The 24,072-nt window shown below is 40.4% G+C and overlaps 1 long non-coding RNA gene across 2 annotated transcripts in view; it reads right to left on the bottom strand.

Annotated features, from left to right (window-relative positions):
* The window catches only part of LOC102313862, a 64,597-nt gene that overhangs the window by 28,424 nt on the left and 12,101 nt on the right, over nt 1-24,072 (bottom strand). The window contains exons 1-2 of one of the 2 annotated variants that reach the window (XR_001336447.2): nt 21,175-21,510; nt 19,775-19,921 (exon numbers count right to left, since the gene is read on the bottom strand). This is a non-coding gene — a long non-coding RNA (uncharacterized LOC102313862). Of the gene's footprint in view, nt 1-19,774; nt 19,922-21,174; nt 21,511-24,072 lie in introns of those variants that run through there. The other variant, XR_006054329.1, reaches the window with a different exon arrangement.

Below are 24,072 nucleotides of genomic sequence, written 5' to 3' on the forward strand. Positions count from 1 at the left end.
ACCAACCCTAGAACTGTGTCCTGAATGTCTGTTGGACATTATGCATCACATTAACCACAATACTGTTAAAAGTATGCAGTCCTATGGATGGAAACTCTGCATTCACTCTTCAAATGTTTTCCTGAATTGCTCTGACTTGAATGAATGCTCTGTAGAGTTCCACTCAATTATATTTTAAAGAGAAACACAAACCCAGCCCGTCTCTGTGCTGTATGAGCAGACTCTTCAAAGGCTTACCTTTTTTCTACTTTAGAGGTCTAAGTCATCATTAACTCTCGCTCTGAACCCAGTTTCCCTAAAAACACCCTGAGACAGAACAGCAATCAACAAATTTAACTGAACTAGTGGTAACATTTTATAATACAGCCAGGAGGTAAAAGTGTAATCAACCCTGTAATTAAATGGAATTTCAGTGTATTCTATTTGAAATTAATTATATTTAGCTACAAATACTTAAAGAATACAGAGGTAACTGGTTAGTTTTTACAGAAAACAAATGAATAATTATAGTGTAAGTAAAGTACTGCAAAAATAATTTTAGGTAGTGTGCAATTTTATGGTAATTTCTTCCAGAAAAACAAGCAATATTTCCCTATTTTATATCACAAATATACTTTTTGGGTCACAGGATGTATTATTGGAGCCGATTAATTTTGTCTCTTTACGTTTTTTTCTTTTCTTTTTGCAGATTTATTTAATATGCATTGTCTTGTTTTGCTCGATGATGTTTTATTATTCAATTATCCTTTTATTTGATCAATATAAATGTGATAAGGACTGTTCTACCTTACCGACTTCCAAAAATAAATAAATAAATTATGTAAAGATTTGCAGGCCTATGTGACTTTATCATGATGGAGCCAAGTCTAACTTTTTTTTTCCTTTCACAATAAACTGTTTGAACATAACTGTCAAAAAAGTGTAGAGGTAAGCAGTGTCTGTGAAATACCTGGAAGTTAGATAAGCCACTCCACATGGGCTGCGCCCTTAACAGCGTATTTAAAATGGGGAGATATTGCTTATTTTTGCTTTTTGTACTTAAAATTTTTGACAGAAAAACTTGTGCATCCTTTCCTGTAAAATACCTGAAGTTATGCAATACTTGAATTACTACCTAATTACTTAGGCATTACTTAAAATTACTTAAAGACTACTTTAATTAATCTACAGTATATTTGAAAATTAAATTCCATTTAATTACAGAGAAGTTACAGCTTTTAGCTTATTATAAAGTGTTGTCAGATTGATACAGTTAAAACAGAGTCTCTCACTACAATGAAAAGCCAAAAACAGCCGCTGCCATTAGCAAACTGATTTGTAGCGAGCTCAACACCTCATTAAAACAATTTACTGGCTTCAGTAACAATAAAACCTCCTTTGATTTTCTGAGCTTTTATGGCATCCAGCTTCTGTAACTTTACAGTTTGGAAGTTATGCACACAGATCTCGATATACATCAGTTTTTCTGACCATTTTGGAAAAACAGAGCCTTTCTGTGTGGATTTGCATGTTGCATGTACTCAAGCTTCCTCTCAGAGTTAAGAAGACATGCTTGTTATTTTAACTGGTGAGTGTAAATTAGCCACAGGTGAGTTTGGGAGAGTGTACAGTTGTCTGTCTCACTTATCCAGCCCTGCGACAGATTGGCAACCTGCTCAGGGAGCATCCTGTTTCTGTGACAGCTGAGATAACCTCCAGGCTCTGAGACCCTAAAATGGACAAGCAGTTAAAAAAGTGACTAAATGAATGGACACATATAACTCCAATTAACATTCACAGTGATTACTGTGTGATTACAGATTGACCGAATACTGTGTACCCTATCCAGAAAGAGGTTGATGGAGTTTCTTGCAATTTCCAATAGAGGGCGCTATTACACCAGAAATGTTTTACATCAAGTTCCAGGCGTCTGAAACTGGGTTGCCACAAGGCCTTCATTCAATTCTACATTTATTTCTCTGTTTACATTTAGGGCCACAAGTGGTGTGGGAATTCTTTCAGCGTGCTGTCGAGTGGAGCGTGTGCCATGTAAGACGGAGTAACACGCTGCACCTCGGTCAGAGTGTCAGAATGCATCAGCGCTCTGCTAAACTAAGTGAACTAAGTGTTCTTCTGGTATTCTTTGACTCAGAAAACTGCTGTGCTCGGCCAAATGCCTGTGGAAGACAGGGTTGACATTTCCTACATTATTTTTTATTGAGTCTGACAGTAGCGGTTTGTCTGAAGTGTAGTGTTCACCCCTGAGCCGCTGTGCGGAGAGGCCCAAGGATGGAAAGAATGTAGATGTAGTGCTTTAAGGCTCAGCAGGTACCATGTTGAGTGATAGTCAGAGGTCAGGATGCTGGCTGGAGCAGCTAGCAAGCTATTAGACTGTAATGAGAAGTCACAGGAGAGCTTTTGCTGGGTTTGTCCCGCCTGTCTGCTTGGCTGCCTTCACAGTCTCAAGTGGATGATGAAGAGAGATACTCTGGCGCAGTTTAAGACCTACAGCAGCAATGCAAAAAATATACAACACATTACTGCTCTGCTTGAACTCTTTCACTTCCCATCTGAGGCTGGCCTCAGATGTGATGCTAATCTTTAACTGTCATCATTTGGACTGGCACTGCTTTGGCAACTTGTTTGTACTTGTCTGAAAGGGACACGGATGTATTTCACTGGAAAAAAAAATATGAATGTGGTATGAAGAGAGTTTGCTTGGATAAAAATCTCCTGAGAAATAAAACAAAAAGACAACATCTCGGCTGGAGGGATGCGTGATGTAAGCGGGCAGATGGCAGAGAGCCTGGGCAAAGATACTTCAGAATCCAGCGTATAAACACGCTCGGCCAAGCTGCAGCCGCACACTTTCTTTCATGAGGTTTTCCAAAGACGGGATGTGAGAAATCTCAGAGGTTGGTGGGAGCAGACCACCTGGTTTTGGTAATCCTTGAAAAACACAAGCGTGAGATGGTTTGCTTACACTGAAACTCGGCACAGCCAGTTTTCTCCATTTACTCACAGGGCAAAGATTTTCCAAACAGCTGCAGTGAACAGAAAAGGAAAAAGGGAACTTAAAAAGTGTTCTCCAATCAGAGCTCTAAAACCCCATATACTTCATACTAATTTTGGGGTTTTCTATCCTTTAAAATAACATATGTGCGACAGTAACACTTTTCTAAATAAGGAAATGTAGCATATGTCAGAGCTCTTGGTGCGACATGAAAGCATGAGTGTAAATTATTCTCTGACATCTGAAGCAAGTGGTTTAAGAACATGCACTCACCCCCACTTGCTCCATTGTGCATGAAGAAGCCCTGCACAGCAACTGGTCCCTTGACACCCTGGGGTCATGACCTCTGGTGGCTCAGATGTGTATTTAGAAGTCAGGCTGCTACTCTGAGGGCCTCAAACATAGACTCCTCTCCTCGTAATCCATCAACACCCCTCTGACAGAGAAACCGTGAACACTTGTGCGTTCTTGTCATGAACTCCTACAGAACATTAAAGATTAAAACAACGGCATACTTTTTTATATCAACCATTTCTGAAATCAGCCATCACATTTTCATAACTTCTCCAGCTACATGTCCAGAGACTCATACGCACGTTGCAGGAGTGGTTTTAGACAGGCACCAAAGCCAAAACCTAAAACCTTCAGCCGTGACACTAAACACATTCCAGGGGTGAGTCCCACTGGACAAGTTCAACGCTGACAGACACATTCTTCCATCGGAGTCACATCAGCAAACCCAGCTGGGCTCTCTTTTCAAGCCCGTGACCTTTCTGACATCCTTGGATAGCAACAGCACTGCCACTAAAACACAGGTGTGGATGGATTGAGATACAGGGCCTCTGTTCCAAGTTTTGCCCACAGGTTTTTCAAACCTAATGTGTTGAGCATGTTATTTTTGTTGGAATGGGACCATTTGCTTTGGAAACGTGTAGGAGACGTGGGATGACAAACGACATTTGGCTCTAGTTTTCATTCAGCTGTCTGTTGAATAATGCCGATCTAGATGCACAGTACAACACTACACATTGCACGGATGATGTAAGACACAAGTCTTTTGTTGAGTTTACCAGCATTTGGCAGAAAAGGCTAATGGAAGATCACCTTGCTCTGATCTAATAGCAGTGGCCTCACAAGCTTCATACAAGCAAACGTGCAAGTGTTTGGAGTGTGTGACAACGGTTGGATTGACCATAACAAGTCTTACATTTCAGGCAGCTGCAGACAAAAATAGACCAAATGATTGCTGAGTGTGACTGTCACTTTTATCAGCTGAATGCTAAGCTTTGTTCAAATGTTTTACACCTAGCTGATATTACACAAGTTAGCTAAGTCAGCTAATTGTAGCTAAGGTGTGTTATGAGTATGCTACGGCAAACTGTTAATCCTGTTTACATGGACAAGAACTGAAAGCTGGTCTTTGAAGTAATGCTGGATACTGTGTTATAGGAATTCTCATAGATATTAGCTATACGTCAAAAAGTATCTAAAAAGAGCAGAACGTTTCCTGAAAGCCCACTTGAGCCTGGTTAATAACTCTTGATCCCTACGATAAATTACGGATATTAAAAAACATTTTTACATTGTGGTACAAAAAATGAGGTTAGTCTCTATGAATAACATCAGTTCTTCATAACAACTGTACGTGACGAGAGAAATTCTAGTATTTTATAGAGCTGTTAGTGCTAATTAGCATGTACATGGGTGTTGCATCCATAAAACTGATGAATGCAGAATCATAAAAAAAAAAATGAAGCTTTTGCAAAACTCTATCTAGTCCTGTGAAAGACCAAGTACACCCGTACTGATTCTGTAGGAATTAGGATGGTAAGTAGCAGCCAGGTGCTGATCATCTGATTTTCTCCATTAATTAGCCGTCAATAAATGTCAGCGCCTCAATAAAAGCAGCACAATTCAGGTGTGTGTTAACACAATGCCACAGTCTTTCCAGGAATGGATGTCCCAGCAAACTGACCCCAATGGTAGACCATGCAATGCTGAGAGAGACTGCAAAGAACCCAAGAGCGATATCTCAGACTCTGTCAGTCTGTTACATATTAAATGTCATGACAATGCAAATGGAAAAAGACTAAACAAGTATGGCTTGTTTCATGTATGGCTTGTTTCCCAGGAGGAAACAGCCCAGGTTTGCAAAGAATTTGAATTCTAAAGGTTTGAATCAGAATAAACCACAGCACTTCAGTTTTGACTCAGGAGACAGACAACCTCTCTACTTTTAAGTAGGGCTGTCAATGTTAACATGTTAGATTTATGCAATAAAAATTTGTTTTAACGCATTTAACTCAATCTGGAGTGCAGAATGGACAAACTTTGGACAAACTGCCCAAAATGCATTGACAGAGACATTTCAGGGATTTTGAGATGGGTTAATTGCGTTAAACAGACCTCAACGCATTATATATGTTGCAGTGAAACCATAAGAGAGGTGTGCATTAAAGAAAATGTCCACAAACCTCAATGAACTGAAGGAATCTTTTAAAAAAGAGCAAACAACCATATGAGAGTCACACAGAAAACCATTACTTCAAGTTATTGCTGCTAAAGGTTTACCCACCTCTGGATTTGTGTAAATATTAATGTTCAAAAATATAAACAGTAACATGGATATTAAGGTATTCTTTTAATGGTAGGGTAAGTAGCAAGATCATTTTGGAACAGACAATCCTGTGTCGCTGATTCAATTGTTGTGCTTGTATTTTTCAGAAACTGATGTTTTGATTTCGTGACAACACCCAAAGTCTTTTCTCTGTATCAGTACAAGTCCCGCTTTTCACCATCCCAAAGCTTAAAGACCCACTTATCCTTGTTATACGCAAGTCCATTAAATTCTAGTGAAATGTTATGTGTTTATTTCAATCTGTTTGTGTGCAGGAGTGACACCATGAAAGTTGTCTCTTTTAAATGGCGTGTGAACTCTTACCAAGGTGTCTCGAGCAGTGTTAGCCAACAAATCACTTGATGTGTGCTTGCAGTGTGTCACGGTGCCAATGATCAATGAGGGGATCTCTGCTGACAGACCCGCTGCAGCTTCCCTTTCTCTTTCCTGGGGATAAGTGTCCAGTGATGGGAAATCCAGGTCACCTGCCTACTCAGCCCCCCACACAGACCAAAATGCAAGCATGTGACTGCTCACGTAGACACCCTATAAACATGCACACAGGCATTTGCACAAACAGCTACCATGAGAATTGTGGGACCTATAAACTTGGCCAGAAACGCTTGAAAAATTCCTTCATCAGTGATTAAGTAACAGCTATGACTGATGCCCGTGGGTGTAGCTCTTTGTGATTGTGACGTTGGAATCCCAAAGAGAAAGTGTAACAAAGGGCAAGCACGTTCTGACAAGTCCTGTGTGTTGGCATAAGTACTAAATATTGTTAACCAGCTTCCTCCGAAACAACAGCTGTCTTTAGCTAGAGTGAAAACTATTTATGAGCAGCCAAGACAGCTTATTGACTGTAGGCTTTAAAGATGGAATGCATTTTGTTTGGTGTGTGTGTGGGAAAAAATGGTGAGCTATTAAAAGACTAAAGATATGCCGATTACAGCGAGTGTTTTTCTCAAAGGCTCTGGTGTCTGTGCTTATTGTTGCCGGTCCAACAAACCGACCAGCCAAGAAAAACAAGTACGAAACAGAGGAATGTTTATGTTTTCTAACTTTGCCTTTCAAGCTGTGAAATGGTCAAACAGATTCCTGTTTTTAAGGAGAAAATCTTTATTGCTATTGGCTTCATCTGATAATTTTACACTGGAGTCAGGAGGAATTCGGAGGACGGGGGTGGCGTCCAGGACAATACTAATAATGGTTTAAAGTAGATTTTGTGAACCACACATAACAGGACTGTAAGCTTCTCACGTGTTATCTTCAGGACCAATGTAAACTCTGATGTGATTGTGACACATCAAATCTGTCATGAAATCAGTCACCTTTTTTAGGGTGTGACAAACAACTCCTGCTGCTATGTTGCCGCCAGCTAGCTGACAAGATGAAAGGTTTGAGTCAATCCACATTTACAAGTGATGGCAAACACAAACTAGTACTAGAAAATGTCTTCTCGTGAGAGAAACCCTGGCTCCAAAAAGATTATTATATATATATATATATATAAAATGCCTGTGTAGCTTCTGTCTAGGTACTCCGTCTTTTTCCCCCCCCCCCGCCAGTGTCTTAGCGAGACCTGTTTAGTCGTAGTAAGGGCCAGGATGATCCATTTTTTATAATGGGGGGAGAAGTCGCACTCAGAAAGTCCTGTGGTTATACCAATCGTGGACAGTTTTGGTGAGATGTGATATCTTCTTTTCAGAACACTGAAAATGACCTCCATGATATTTTCCCACCAGTCCCAAAGTGCCGGACAGCTCCATAGAATATGCAGAATCGAGGCAGCCTGGCCATCACATCTCCAGCAATTGTCCAGAGGAATCAAGTTCCATTTGTGCAATTGTTGTGGTGTTCGACACCACCTGTGGATTATTTTTAACTGGATAAATCTGCTGCCTATTTCCTTATTTCCTTAACACATTAATATTATGAAGACATGACTCCCATTCAGCTGGAGATACGTCCACTACCAGATCTTGGGCCCAGCAACGTTTAACTTTGGAAAGAGGGTCAGCTAACTGATCTTGCAGTAAACGGTAGATCTTAGAGGTAATACCTTTACCAAAGGGCGATCTCGAAAGCAGTGCTTCCACAGGGCTGCCCACAGGACAGCTCATTTCGATAAAGAGCTGCGCATTTGGACATATCTTCAGAATTGACTGCGCTGCAAATGATATAGCTCAACAATCTGATCGAAGCTCAGGAAACGTTTGGTTCTGCAATCAAATAAATGTGATACATAGAGGATGGCGGTGCCAAAGCAATTCAAAATCTTTTATTTCCCCATTAATTGGTGATTGTTATTGGCTGTGAGTTTGGATGGGTATCTGTTTCCTTGTAACAGACTGGAGTGTATATTTTAGTGTATATTTTGCCTCTCGTCCTATGGTAGCTGAGATAGGCTGGGACTTTCTTTGTTAATCTAAGAGGATCAATTATTTTCTTTGTCCACGAGGGTTAATCCAGCTCCTCCTGTGGTTTCACTCTCTGTATCACTTTAATTTATGGCTAAATAACTGCAGGCATCATGGTTTTGCTTCCGCAAACTAATATTTATTGCACCACGTTTCTTTTAGATGACATGTATATGCTGCTGCTGTTGTTAATATGTTCATCATTTATATAACACATTTTTATGATGATGAAAGAGCCACAAATGGCAAAAGGACTGGCATTTATATAGTGCTTTTCTTCTCTGTTTGGTTTTAATGATTCTTCTTTGAAGAAACTGTCTTTATTTTTCACACAGATCCCTGACACTCAGATCTTTTATTGTGATTAGGGTTGGGACCTGGCAACTGATTTCTAATTGCAAAATCCATTAAAATCATATACCCCCAGGCTTATTCATTCCTTTTATCGATGCTGGCATGTGTTTTTGGTGTAACCACATTACAAAACAGTTGACGTCAAATGGCTGACAGTGGCAATTTCGCACACATAAGCAAAAATTTGTGTTCAGACTCAGTGATAGTGACCATAACTAAATGTAGCTCTGAGACTCAAATCCTGCGAACGTTTAGTTTTTCCCCAAACAGATTAAAGAATCAACAAGAGCATCAGAAAAAAGGACTAAAAACACAACTGTTAAAGGCAGTGGTATGAATAAATATCAATCTTTAACTGTGATTGTGTTCGCACGTGTCTCATTTGCTGTTTTAATCGCCTAACGTAGCCATAAAGCCTACACCGCACAATGAAGATATTCAGTAAAGTGGTCATCCCCCTTTTCCCTGTGAGCCAGAGGTGAGATCCAGCCAACAGCCTGGACCTCCCTCTGATCTGATCATGCTGGACTTAAAACACACTCACGTATACACAAACACCAAAGTCATTGAACATGTTAACAGCGGGAACAAATGTTGGCAATAAAGACGTCAGACAGGAACTGAGTGGAAATAAATCTTCCTGAAGGAGATGATGAATAGCGCAATGTGTGAAGCTGTTCGGCCCGTGCAAGCGGCCACAGACCGGCTCTCAGCTGTGACCGGAGAACATCACATATTAATTCAAGCTACGCCGTTCAAACAAAACCACCAGTTTTTCATCTGTTCTCAAACACATGGGACCATGCGCACATGTGTAACAAAAGACTTTTTAGCCCTTCTGCCCTTTCTGTGCTTGGCAGCCAAGTCTCCATCACACGATACCAAAATCCCTGACACGCTGCACCAGCTACATGGGATCGACAAATACTCTACTGAATTCTTTCTTTTGTGCAATTTAAGCTTTGTGAAGTCTCTTTTTTCATCTTTCTAAGCCCCCGACTTTCTGAAAAGAGTCATGTGAAATGGAAGTAAAACAGACAAGAAGTTCAGATAAAGCAAATCTGTCTGAAGTCTGTTGTGCTGTAAATCAAATCCCACCGGTCTATTTAAAGGTTATGTTCAATGACGTGTAGTTGAAACGGTGCAAATTCAGCCAGTGTGGTTTCCTGTGTGCCACAGGAATAGATCACACATTGTGATCGTTTACAGACACAGAACAGTACTTTTGTCCTGTACCCGTCTAGTTTACTCAAAAATGTCTAAAGATAAGTTGTCTGTTATGGGTAGACACAACACTGATTCATTCCTGAGGTGCATTTTGATGTTTGATTGATTCACAGGTGAGTGTTACGTGGTTAAACAGACAAAAACCCACTCCTCTGAAAATGGTCAGGTACAAGGAAAAACTGGCCAATATGCAAAGAAAAACTTTCTCCAGAAATCCTGGAGAACTACTGCTCACGTCTTCTTCTAAGAAAATGACAAAAATCTCCTTAGAAAAACTAAATATAAAGATGGAGGCGTAGCTCCAGACTTTCACATGGTCCTGTACATATTTTTATTCTTGATCTCAAGTAGATGCATGATTCAAACTTCCAAGTAATCTTTGTTTATCTTATACTAAGCTTCATCTTTTTGTAACGCAAGCACTTTGATGTTCACTACCTTTCTTTTGATTGGCTGCCACTCCCAAAACTGAAGGTTTGAACACCAGCTGGGTGGGGATTTGCTTAAAGCAACAGCTATGTGCTCGGAATGAGCTCATTAGGAATATCGTCTCCCACAGACCAAACTGAGTGAAATCTGAGCTTTTGTTTCACAAGGATTATTTGTTCATAAAGTGACATCATTATTTGAAACTTTGGCCATGGTTGATATTATCATCTACATATCAACAGCGTTTGTATGTCAGAAAATAAGAAATGCAAAAATACACCTTTTAAACCAAGGTTATCCTGTGAGCTAACATGCTAGTTAGCCACGTTATCAGCCACAGTGTTTTATGATCTTTTCCCTAATTTGTTTAATTTAGTTTATCATTTATGAGCAATTTTCCTATCTATGCCTCCAATTTTCTGTTCTCTCAAAGATCGGTAACTTCTTATTGGTCACTGATGCAATTTCTTGTGCCAAAAGGTCAACAGAATTGTACTTTAGTTGAACTTTTATAGCTTTAACAACACCCAGTGTGTGTGTGTGTGTGTGTGTGTGTGTGTGTGTGTGTGTGTGTGTGTGTGTGTGTGTGTGTGTGTGTGTGTGCCCTACTCACTTATATGTCTTAACTATAAAAGAATCTGCTCTGTGTGTGTGCGTTCCTTTGTTTGACCCTGCACAACGTATATTTTCTTCATCCATATGTGAGTGAGGCGGCTGTGATTAGAGGGTGCCACTACAGCGTTCCCCTCAGGCCACTTCACCCTGTTATTTTCCCCTCATCAGCCCGCGCTCTCTACAGGGAGGGTGGGTCCGTGACCTCCCTCCCACGCACAACCACGAGTGAGGGAGGCACCCGTTTCACACAACCCCCTTCTTAAGTCACAGCAGAGAAGCGGTTGAGGTCACAGGCCCCCTTCTGAGTCCCTCACATCCCCTGGCAGAACTCCACATTTCTCATAAAGCAAAGCTCATCAAAATCCCCAGGCCTCCATCCTGAATCCTCCTTACTTTGACACGGACAGATATCGTCACTGTCTTCCACCCGGACTCATGGAAATCATCAAAAGCGATAAACTGGTGACACCGGGGCAGGGTCAAAGCAAACTTTTGAGCCTTTGACTTCAATTCCCTTTCACCTTCTGAACTGCAAGAAATACGTTACAGAGACAAGGGGAGGCCAAAACCGGTGACATGAGCAATATCTCTCGCAAGTGTTCTTTGGCATCCTTTCTTACTTTTTGTCGTATTTTTTAAAAGTCTTTTTCTTCTCTTCTTGGCTCTTTTTCCTGCTCTCTTCCTGCCTCTCCATTTCCCAGCCAGCATTCAGGAACTTTTTAAAAACAGGCTTCAGCGTAAAACAAACAGCCCACGGCCTTCTTTAGTCGAGCTGCCCCATGAAGGCAGGGAACCAAGGAGGGAGGGAAAAAAAACAGTAATAGATTCACTAGTGGAATACATGTAGTACTGAACATCTGCTGGAAGTTTGAAGTTTGGGTTCATGAGGCTTTAGGGGAGTTAAAACAATACTGGACTGTAGAGTTGTGCACAATATCAGCACAGCGACTGGCGGGCAGCTCACAAGGGAATTTATACTTCTGTGTTAAATCTGTGCCCTGCCTACCTCGTAACCACAAACCCTTGTGAAGAACTGACCTCACATGCACATCCCTGGAAGCATAACTACGTGTTGCCGGTAACTGTTGCGATTGGCCCGTTCAGTACTCTTCATTCCTCCTACACATACTTGGCTACTTTGTCGCTGCAGTTTGTGAATTTCAGCGAGAGAATAACACTCATCGCCTCAATATGAGGACTCTCAAATGTCAGCAAATTCCTGGAGGAAGATTGCCGAAACTATGGGAATGGACGTGAGGGAATGTGCAAAGAAAGTGGAAAAACTTGAGGGACAAATATGTTTGGCTCTGAAAAACAAAGAAAAAAAGTCTGACCACAACAAAGAGAGGGGACCAAGGAGGGAAAAAAGTCCCAGCGTTTAGATTATGTAGTACACTCTACAAAGACTCACCGCAGAAGTCTAAATCAGCCATAAGTCCTGCTTTCAGTTATTGGTGCTGTGATGCTCCCTGGCCAACCATTCAGACTCCTAAGAATCTGGACTCTTTCAGAGCCTTTTGGTACGCAGCAACTACAGTAACTAGAGTAAAGCCGAGCTTTACACAACAATCTCCCCTTGAGATAATCATGTATGTATGAGCTGTAGTGATGTTGTCACTAGAGCTGATAAAACATGTACTTTTTAGCATGCAGCTTGCTCTGTGAAGCAGTTTTTCCCATGGGAGACAACCTTTACATCAAAAGTCCAATAAGGGTCGCAGGGTTTCTGTTTAGCTCAGAGTGACTGATTCAGCCGCTGCTCACGGGGCAGATTACCATACCAAATGCAGGGGTTTTCACCTTCAGGCGTGGTGGCATAACCACTAAAGCCCTTTTGAGACAGACAGTTGTTTTCTTTTCGATGATGGCATTTTGTCAACCAAACATAGGTCAGTTATACATAAATGTCATTTGTTTGTATTCAGACATCCCAGTGACAGTGCTCGACAGAGCTGCTCACAAGAACAGCGTCTCTGTTCGCTCTTTTCACAAAAAGAGGTGCCATATGTATTTCTATTATAAAAGGGCTGATTAAGTGCCAGCTTAGCACTGTGGGACCCAATACTGGAACAACTGATGTTTAAAAAAAGAAAAGAAAAAGAGGTTAATGATTTGCAGATGAAGCTGACAGATTGTGTCTGCCATTCCTTTCTTCCTTATTTATGTAAAGTTCGGTTGATATGTGGACTTGTTCTCATAAGGTTCTCAAAAGTGCAGCAAAATAGACTTACTGGCAAAGATAGCATGTTGGTGAGAAAGAGTGGTCTATGTGTGTGTGTGTGTGTCTATGTGTGTATGCGTGTCTGTGCTGCACAGTGTTGCAACAGCTGCCTCTTGCACACAGGCTCAGGGACAGTGAGCTCTCTTCCTGGAAATGTCAAAAATGCCTAATAGATAAATACTTTAATATTGTTCCAAATTAAGAACCAAGCTGATGAAGACGAGAGAGAAGCAAGAGTGGCCACGGGGCTCATTCACATATGCGTCACATATGAAATGATGTCTGCAAAGGCCTTATTTACCAGATATAGCCAGATAAACTGTACACTGTTGTTTTCTTTGTCTTTTGTTTAACATTAAAGTAGTGCTAATCAGTGGGCATGCAATGACTGTGACTGTGAATATTGAGAAAGGGCCAACTTTCTCAGCTTCTCAGTAAGCCTACAGAAAATGATCAGTCAGTTCTGTAGTTCCCCGTGACTCTGTTTTGTTTTGCACGGTGGCCCCGAAAGGTCAAAGGACAGAAAATAGAAAAACACTGCAAAATGAAAGTTGAATTAAATTAATAACACAAAATGGAAATAAACAAACAAACCTCAACTGAAGTGTCTTTGGTGAGGTAATAGCTGTGGAACAGCAAACATGCATCTACAGTATTATATGAATAATCATAATATTATAAATATAATTCTCTGCTACTTTTAAGTGTCCCAGTTTTTTTGTTTGTTTGTTTCTATTGTGTTTTATTCAGTTTTAATGTGTTTTATTGTGCAGTGGATTTTTTTTCAATAGCTTTCCTTCTATTTCTATGTCTCTTTCTAATTTCTTTTTCTTAAGTTGCAGTGTTTTTGACCTCTTAGGGCCACCGCAGTTTTGAGTTTTTATGCTTTTTATACCTTTTTAAAGAAAACTTTTGGATTGAATTTTGGCTTTAAACCAAGCAGGAGACACAATATCAATAGTAAAGATGTAAAAAAATAAATTAAAAAAAGCTCAAACCCTCAAGATGACTTAAAGAAAAAGTGTAACTATTGAAACAAATGTCTCCTAACAAAAAAGTAACGTGAACTGTTAGAAACTGCTGTTATTACTGAATTGTTAGCAGATAGAAACACTGTGTTACTGATCATACATTTGCAATGTTTTGATAGCTTATTGTATATTATAGAAAGATAAATCATTTTTGGCTCCAAATCAGCCTTACAGTCATATAGATTTTGACTGAGGCCTTTGTTGAGGCCTAAATTTATGCTGTTGAATTATTTTCTTAGGGATAAGATTTGGCATGCTCACTTCTGGACATGGATTAACTTCTTCTCTGCTCTCTCTCTAGTTTTGTCCAAAATTTATTCAAGTATCCAGCACAAACAATCGTGCCACAGCAACCCCCCACCCCCAACCCCCTCCCACTCTATCTACTGCAGAAGTGCAAAACAAAATAGTCTCCAAAAAACACCCAACTCCCAATTGACTGTCTGGAATATACACTAAACAGCCTCATGGAAGGGAAGAGGAAGGCACACGACAATGATGTGAGAATATTTAATCAGCTCATGGAAATTTCCTGCATCCTGCATTCTAGCGTCTCTTCTTCGTCTTGTTCTGAAAACCACAGAGCATTCACACAACAGCAGGTGCGAACGCGCACAAAGAGAAAGTATGAAATGGAAAAAAAAAAGTTAAACGGAGATACTTAAGAGTAAAAACAAGACTGGGCGACAGCCTTGCCACCTTCAGAAGCAAACCGCAAAGCAAAGTGGCACACTGTCTGTATTTCTGAATCTGAGAATTGTGGCTGAAAGTTGACATGTGATTGAAGCTGAAGCACAAATCTGGGTCATACCCCACCTCGTGCTGCTCATGCCCCCACAGTTTCTGCAAGACAACTCTGAATACAGTACAGCTGTTTTTAACTCAGTTTTAGGAATCTTACTGGGGTGTGAGTAGTTCACACAAGGACATTTTTCTACAAGGCCACGTCTGCCACGTCTTAGCTGTCACTTATTACTCAGCTGTTGATGTCTAATATCATAATGCTATGATTCAGGCACACACAGGTTCCCACAGTCTGATGTATTAACATCTCACAGGCATCAGCTATTCCCCAAAATGCATTTTCTTATAAAGAAGAAACATCGGGTCTGTTAATATCACAACTATGATGATGGGAATCCAAATACAGTGCGAGGCCAGGTCTTACATCACTTGAGAAAAAAATAACTACAGGCAGAAAGTAAGTGCGCACATATCTTTTTGACACCATTCACACCGTTGCTCTGTTTCTTGTTCTTTGTGTCTTTATCTCATTGTTTTCCTCGTAGATAGCGGCCTTGGTAATCTCTCGGCCTTCCACTGAGCATTAATCAACCACGGTTTACTTTAGAATGTAATCCCCATATTTAGCAAGCACAGAGTCCTGTTAAGTCCCACGATCCGTGGGAAACTATGATACAAGACAAGAGGAGTGATAGTGAAGATGCAGACGCCCTGCTGGAAGAGAAACATGACTTGTTTGCAGCTAGCTGACTTATCTTATCAGGAATCACCAGGTCTGCAGAGTCTCCCCAGAAGAAATGAAAAATACAGGTTTACAGTAAATTAAGAGAACCTCAACCCTGCGTGCTCATACCTGTTAAATTTAAGGTCTTCTCAACAAGCAGTTCTCACATGTTGGCTAAAGCTCTGCTGTGGTTCCAGTGTTTTCCCAAAGTCTGTTACCTCTAAACTCTACCAACCAGCTTACAGCTAAATCTTAAATCCCTTCCACTAACCATAACAAGACGTATGATTTTAACCCTAAAACCGAAACAGACAAACAGGCCTTAGAAAGGCTGTGAAAAAAGAATTGTGTAGTTAGGACTTTTTTTTTAATTCACACTATGATTTTTTTTGTTTATTTATTTATTTATTTTTTTGCCTTTCATTTCCTGTGACAAACGGTAACTCACACTGTCGGACGAGTGGTTCACAAGAAAGCTGCGAACCCACAGTCTGCCCGTCCTGCACAGACACGTTTTGAACACAAACACAAACAAACACACAAAGTTTCACATGCACAGTAAATGTATTCTTATCACTGCGCTCTTTGCAAAATAACGCGAATGCCTGCATGTGATAGAGATGCAAAATGTACCTACCAAAAAAAAATAAAAAAGACTCAGAAGGATGCTATCATTTAAACAAATATTTTATTATTATCACAGTGTTTCCGTAAGAAATTTAAGTTTCCTTTTTACAGAGGCATTAATCACAATCTTTCCATTTAACTGTCACATGACAGCCTAAAAGATATGACCTTTGTGCATGTGAGCAGGAAAGCAGTGAAACTGTTGATATAAATGAGTGAAAACTGGCTGCCAAGGAGTGACCTACAAGGAGTAAAGTGCTGGCATGCAGTACCTAAAAATACTGGTCAGCTGAAAAATAGGTTATGGATATAAATACTTGACCAAATCAACCTAACTCTGATATTTGATTAAATTATCTGAACAATATCCAGTTTTATATAAAACTATTAAATAACTTTAAACCCCCCAAAACATTTCATTCAAAATTTCATTTTAAAGGACAGTATATAATAACTAGGGCTACATTCCCTCTCCCTATACTATGTATACATATTTGTAATGTTTTTTAATCACAAACAAATTGTCCTTTTTTGTGTCTGTTCTTTCTATGATACCTTCAGTTAAATTTTGAGAAAGTTTAATTCAGTCCCAACACATACTCACATTTAATGCTTGTATACTACTTCCTGCATTTGTGTGTATGGCATGATCTGCATCTCTACAACACCAGAATCTAGGGGCTCAAGAAACCATTGTATCACACCGAGATCTACAATATCAGCAATTTGTGGCGCTAATAAGTAAAATGAAAATAAACATGAGGGGTATCAGCTATCAGCTGTTACCAAGAAATGACCCAAATATGATTCCAGCAAAAGATGCCCACGTGATAGCCTTGCCAGCTGGCCCCACACTTACCACAATGCTAACCACAGGACTCAGCAGGGTTTGCAGGGCATGGTGTGTTTAGCTGTACTCGTGTAAAGCTAGAGCGAAGAGGACTAACTGTCTTAACAAGTAAAGTTAGTCGTAAATAAGCAAGTGTGTGTGTGGTGTATTTAAACACACAAATGCATACACGCTCCTTTTAAGACTCAACTAGGAGGAATACAAGCATCTGCTTTCACCTCGAATGCCGCGATCACAAATAAAAAAAAATAAAAAAGAAGTATGGCGTCAACTAACACACTCTGATATCACTGCCCTCGGATATCACTGAACTGAATGTGAGCTCATTATGAGCCGCCTGCAGCGCTGCTTTAATCAGTGAACGATCGCATCTGTCGATAAAAGCAGTGATGGATTACCGAGAGCTCACAGTAAACTTCCGAGCAAAAGAACAAAAGCAGTGAAGCCAAACACATCGAGTGAAACCACACAGATAGTGAAAGAAAGAAAGAAGTGAGTCTCTCGCTCCATCTCCGCGGTGACAAGAGGAGTGTTTTCTCCAGACTTGGGCCGGTGCCTATGCGAACGCCCTCTGCTGACCTCACAACCTTCCCGTCGATCCTCTCCTCGTGGACGTCACGCAAGGCCACAGCTGCATCCCAAGTCTGAGGAAAACATCAGCTTGGGCTGGGGAAGGCTAGCTTTTTTTTTTAGATCTTTGGAAAGCCCACTTTTTAGAGGCCGAAAACAGCTTTTTGCCTCAGAGTGCAGCGTTCGTGCCCTGTCACCCTGTGGCTGTTCTTCATTAGAGGGAGGAGGAGGATGAGGGGGAACACGAGGGCTAGATCGAGTTTATATCTACAGCTGGGAGGTCAGCTTTCCTCTGGGACAATGTGAGGATATGAGTGTTCGATGACAAACTGTGATAAGGGGCTATGAGTGTATGTGTGTGGGAGGCGTGGGGTAATGGGTACAAGGGCAGCCAGGCTCGTTTTTTCTCACTCCCGGTTTGGCCACGAGTCTTCAAAAGCCTTCTGATTTAATTTAAGGTGTGAAAGCGCAAAGGAGATCCCTTTCCTCTCCATAGATGCTTAGCTGATAGAGTGATGATAAGAATGAGCGCTTCCTCCGTGAGAAAGATTAAGCTGCTATTTTACTCAATAAACAAACAAGCTGTGGGTGTTTTTCGGGTTGTTTTCTTGGATGATGCGCTTTTGTCGGGCCCCTATTCTTAGGTCTCTCCAGTAACGTCCCCTCGCTCTTAAGCTCAAGCTCGTCTCACTGCGTCACGCGGATGATGAATCAAATTCAGTTTCCCAGCTGCCGCGTCATTCGTTGTTTGGACACAAGCTGAAAACAAACCTACTCTGACTGTTTACGGGCTTTTTGAGGACTCGCCTTGATCCTGGTTGACCTCAGGCCGCAGACTTCCAAACTGTTTACACTCCCTGCCTCTGTGGCTTCTGCACGCGCACACAGACTTTTGTCAGTCACAGTGCCGAATAGCACTTGTGAATTTTGAATAAGCAGCTCTTACAGTATGTACCGGCCCCGTTTCCTGTGCAATCAGAGGAAACCATGGGAGCTCATCGCTGGTCAGAGAGCCCATATGTTTCCTCAACTGCTTTCAATAAATGAGCACACAGAGAGCACACAGACATCCGTCTCTAGGTATTTTATCTGCTCCCAGAGCCCACATCAAGGCCTTGGACTGTCCTCCAAAACAATAGGGCTCAGGAATCCCACTCTCTTCTTCACAAGAAATCAGGCAGTAATTTAGATAGCTCTATCTCTGTGTCTAGACACACAAGGCATGCCAGTGGTATCACTCTGTGAAACAATGCAGTCTTAATTGCTTTTCAAGTGATTCTGGTTAATACCACAAACACTGAGGGAATTGCAACATTGTGTAAGGGGATTTGGCCGGTGTTTGCTCTCCATCATGTCCATCAGGCCAGCAGCCAGTCGTCGTTGCATGAGGGAGAAGAGAGAAAGAGAAAGAGCTCCTCTACCGTGGAAGCAGCCAGTCCATTACAAGGGGATTTTTTTAAGATCAAATGTATCAGCAGTAAAATCAAGTGGGTTAAGCGACACCCACGTCATTCCTACCCCCCACACACGCAGACCAAAACTAGTAAATAATGACTTCCTGTCAAAATGCATGGCAAGTTGTGTTACTTCCTTTTCTTTTCACTTCTCATCTTTCATGGGGACTTGTAAAAATCCCATTGGACTGTTTCCAAAATCCCAAGGAAAGCAGCGTTTTAGTCATAATTAGTTGGAAAAATAGCAAAAGGGTTAAAGGAGAGGTGGGGGTGGTGTGTGCATGGCTCTGGAAGGTTAAATATGTGTCCTCTGAATCATTATACTTGATTTAATTTGTACTGAGTGGGTAATTCTAAGGTCTGCTGATTTACAGCAATTTACTGCAAAGTGTGAACCCTTATGTGGTTAACCACCCATTACTGTCTGCTGCTGTTCTCGACACAGGACCGGTGGATAGCACCGGAAGGGACAGGTTTGGTCTTTTGGTGAAAATGTTTTTAATGCCCACTGAAACAAAAGGCATCAAAAGAGAAAGAAACACAACCTAAGTGATCATGGGAAACTTTTTTGAGTGGTAAAATAAAAGTGAGGTTTTATATGCAAAAATAGAGCGCTGCAAACCATAGATACAAAATTAGGATTTGCATTAAAAAGGAAGTTGCTCTAAGTTAAGTTAACAACTCCTGACATCAGAGTTTCATGCATGCATAAGGACTTTTTTACAAACAAACATGCATGCAGATTTGCCAATTCCAAGTAATATATAGTCCTGGAGCACGGCCATATTTTCTTCAGGGAGGTAACTTGTTGTCCAGACATGCACAGTGTTCCAAAACAGCACATCAACAGCAAAAAACAAAACAGTGATGTCATGGGAAAATAAAACAGGCACACCCACCTTAGAGTGGAGTGCACTGGTGGCAGAATGACGCTTGGTACCTTCTCCGATTCTTCGGGAGGAAGGCGTGAAGAGCCAGGAAAAGCGCACTCGTAGCCTCAACACTGGAATTCTCCGACACAATGAAAACAGACACGGAGGCTCCAGCTGTGCACAGAACAGACAATGTGACAGGAGGAAAAGATGTTTACAAGTTTTGGAATTTCTACAGACATATATATGTTAAACAAAACAAGAACAAACAGTTTTTAAACAGTTTTAAGACTAAAAATTCATGAATTCTCTGAACTGCATTCATGTTGTTATACTCAAATTTGAGTCAGACACTGGACTCTGAGAAGTCAGAAATGATTCAAATATCAACTAAAACAAATTTTTCTGTTGGGAAATGCAAGTAAAAAAGGTCACGAGGTACCCTTTGTTTTGTTTTTTAACTTTAACTTCACCCTGTGAGACGAATGAAGAGTTACAACCTAACAGCAGAATAAGAATAGAAAAGCGAGCTGTGTTTGAAGAGGCCAAAGAAAGCCAGGACTGCACTGTGTGTGGGAACCTTTAAATAGCTTTGATGGCAGCCTGAGAAAACGTGGAGGAGGGTACAGTTCTCTCAGGTTATGTCTTCTTGTAACCACTGAGCTTTATGGGAGATATTTGGGCTGTCAAATGACTAACTTTGCTGCTTTGTTAGTCAGCGTGCTATTGTTGGGCATTTGTTCATATAGAATATTGACAACTAAATAAAAATCTACAGTTATGTGCAGTGATGACATTTGCTGACTGTTTGCTAAACCTCTGTTCTGATGATCACTGAGAGTTTTAGGAATAACCCTCTCTGTCATCTTAGCAGTAAAGAGTTGTACTTTGGGTCTAAAGAAGCATCTTTGAGTTATAAGCAAGGCTCCGAATGCTGGTGTTAAGTGATGAGAACGACATCTGTGAAACAGCCCAGAAAACCGCGACGGCTAGCTTTTAGTTTCGCCAAAGCTGCCAGTCAGAAGAACATTAACACACTTACAGCTGGTTACTTCAGAAGAGATGCTATCATTTCAAGTTCATGTTAATCGCAAAAGTTGCATTAGCTTAATATCTTTTAACTAGTCAGACAATAACCAGTTCAAATGACAGGTTTCCTGTGAGGTGTAATTTGTAAGATATAAGAACATGTTTTGTTGTTTTAACTCCTCTAAAACAAGTCAAACATGAGCAAAAGTGTGAGAAATTGATAAAAGTATAAAAAAGCTTTAGCAGGCTCAAGTTAGCTCAAGCTAACTAGCTTAAAAATCAACACATTACTTCCAAGGTTAAGTAGTTTATCATAAAATAACATTTTTTTGGAGAATCCAGATTATGTTTCTCTTAAAAACAGACACACACACTTAAAGAAGTCGTGTATTATTTACCTAGAAACAGGACAAGTTTATCCTTGATGCTGTCTGGGCTTATAGCAATGTTAGCAGCTCTATGCTAGTTCGTTTTTTTTAGACTTTTAACATAGTAATCATGAAAAACATCTGCTAGTCCTTGTTCTTGTCCTTTCACTTTAAGGGAAAGTGAAAATCTTCTGTTTACAAAGACATTGTTAGCTAAAGAACTAACTGAGGTCTAGTTTTATTTTATTTTATAACATGAGTTTAACTGAATGCTGTGGATGGTGAATTTTCAAAGGTTGTAGCTTCTTTTAGTATCAGTCTGTTTTAAAAAAAAATATGTGTTTTGAATTGAGTTTCACAAAACACACACACATAAACAACAACAACAACAACAACAACAACAACAACAAAACAACAAATAATTTTCATTTTTAAAATACTAGTTTTCTTTAGTGGCAATCAGTCGGTAAGACATGACTTTGCTACTTCTCGGATACCTAAGAACAACTTTACAACAATCTATTTAGGTCAACACATCTCAGCAAAAGAACACGCAGCACATTAACTGCAGGACAATGAAGCTCAAACGTGAATGGCACAGAGGAAATACATCAAAAGGGAGAAAACAACAGGAAACTTTCAACTGATAACGCTGCTGCTGATCTACAAACTACATTTACCATTTGAGAACATATATACATCCTACATACTGGCCACGCTGGCACATCTAACAGTGAAATAAAGCGAAAGCTTTTTAACTTTGTAAGATAGTCTCACGCTTATGTGTTCCCATTCTATTGTTTTGGCTCACATCCGAGGTAAAACAAAGCTTATCTTAACAGTTCTTTTTGAATTTTCTGCTTAAGAAGCCCATATACTTAATTCTGGTAAATAAAAGTCAGATCACAAACCTCATGACCTAGAAACAGGCCTGGTGTTAAGTGTTGCATTAATATAGAAATGGCTGCATGCAAAAGAGCGTTCACACCTTTTTTTTTTTATTAAACACAACTGTGAATCTGAGTGTTGGACTAAGTGTGATGCTTCGTGCTGTGCAACAACCATACATCTGCTCCACCCAGAAACACTCCGGAGAGGCCTGTCAGGTTCGATGATTGTTACTCAGCCGCTGGCCTCCAAAACTTACGAAAGGGCTTCCCCTAAGCTCCATCAAGCACTGTAGCCTGTTATAACCGTGCTTTTTTTTTTAATGAGCAGGAGAGCACAACTTACTGCAAATGGTTTGCTATTTTTAGATGTAGATTAACTTAAAACCCAAGAAATGTAAAGGAAGCATCAGGTTTGTACAGATTTAGTAAATTGCTGCGATGATGACTTTAAAATGAACTCTTAATCTGTTGATAGCCCTGAGTCATCCACCTTGAACTCGTCTAACCTGTGTCACTGAATCCTTGATAGCGCTCACTAGTGTTTCTCTACCTCTTCTTTTTTTTCTTCACTTTCTGATCCAGTGTGTGAAAGTGGAAGCATTAGTTAGTTAATGCTGCATGTGTCCTACATAACAGGGACGATGCAGGATGACAGAGAATTGTGGTGAGAGTTGAAATCTAAACGTGAAGGTTTATGTGTAGGTCAGAGCCGATCTGCGCCACAGCTGCTGCACAGTGTCAATGTTTCACCCTACGCAGAAACGCTCTTGTTTTTGTTTTTTACTGGAACAAAGAAAAGATAGAAGAGTGAAAAAAAGAACAAATCCCCTCTTTGTTTTCTGGCAGTGGCCTGGTTCACATGGCTCTTTGCTTTTTGCAGGTGCGCCTGCCATTACACATTTCAGTCCAGTAATTGTAACTGTGCCATTGTCTGTGCTCACTGTGGCACCCGTTTGTGACTCATTGGCAATCGGTGAAGCCTGTCTGGTACTAAAAAAGTGTGTGCAGTTTTGTGTGTGTGTGTGTGTGTGTGTAGGCCTCTATGTGTTTGTGTGTGTGGCGATTAAAGTTATGGTGCTCTTCCCCTGTTTCTCAGAGGGCACGTCCCATTTATGAAGCTGCTGTGCCTGTTGGTGAAGGAAGACAAATAAAAATGGGAAGCTCATTTCACCACCTAAAATAGATTGAATGGTGTAACAGATCGTATAAGACTGGGTCTGAGGGATGTGTGAAAGTCCTATTCCTGTTCTGCAGTTCCTCAGAGGTGAAGTTTGACAAGAGAAGTTAAAAGGTGTGTATTTAAAAATACAAAACAGACACTTTTTTGTTTAAAAAAACCCAAAATAAATACAAAAAAAAAAAGCAAACCCCAGTGTGGTCTAGATTTGTATTTTGCATCTATTTCCTCACTTACAGAAATACACGCTGTAGATGCATGCATTGTGTAAAACCACAAAACAGCAAAAATGGCCCACCCTCAGGCTCCCTGCCACAGTTTCCTGAGGAAATGCCCAGGCCACAGCTTGCAAATTTCCAAAATGTTTTGCAGGTCTGATTCCATAAGGGTTTACTGGTTGTTCACAGCAGCTCTCCCCTTTGTGGTTTATGACTTTTCTTTAGCTGAAAAAGGAAAGGGAAGTTTTTCTACAGCAGAGGCATTTAAGTGCATTTAAGTGTAACTAAGTTTTTGGCCCACGCTGGGTAATCAGCAACTCTAATTACTGAGCAAACATGAAATTAGAGAAAATTAGAAACGTTCTTTATCTGCACAAGCTGAAATAAGAAAGGCTTTGTCTGATGTCATTCAACCACATTATTTGGTGTAATCATCTAGCAATCCACGAGGCAGGAGCTGCTAGAAATATATGCAGAGGATGCAGCCTCAGCATATGTGTATATATATATATATATGTATATGTATATGTATATGTATATGTATATGTATATGTAGATAGATAGATAGATAGATAGATAGATAGATAGATAGATAGATAGATAGATAGATAGATAGATAGATAGATAGATAGATAGATAGATA

The sequence above is a fragment of the Haplochromis burtoni genome, unplaced genomic scaffold, assembly GCF_018398535.1.
Source record: "Haplochromis burtoni strain Fernald_Lab_line unplaced genomic scaffold, NCSU_Asbu1 Contig_45, whole genome shotgun sequence".
NCBI lineage: Eukaryota > Metazoa > Chordata > Actinopteri > Cichliformes > Cichlidae > Haplochromis > Haplochromis burtoni.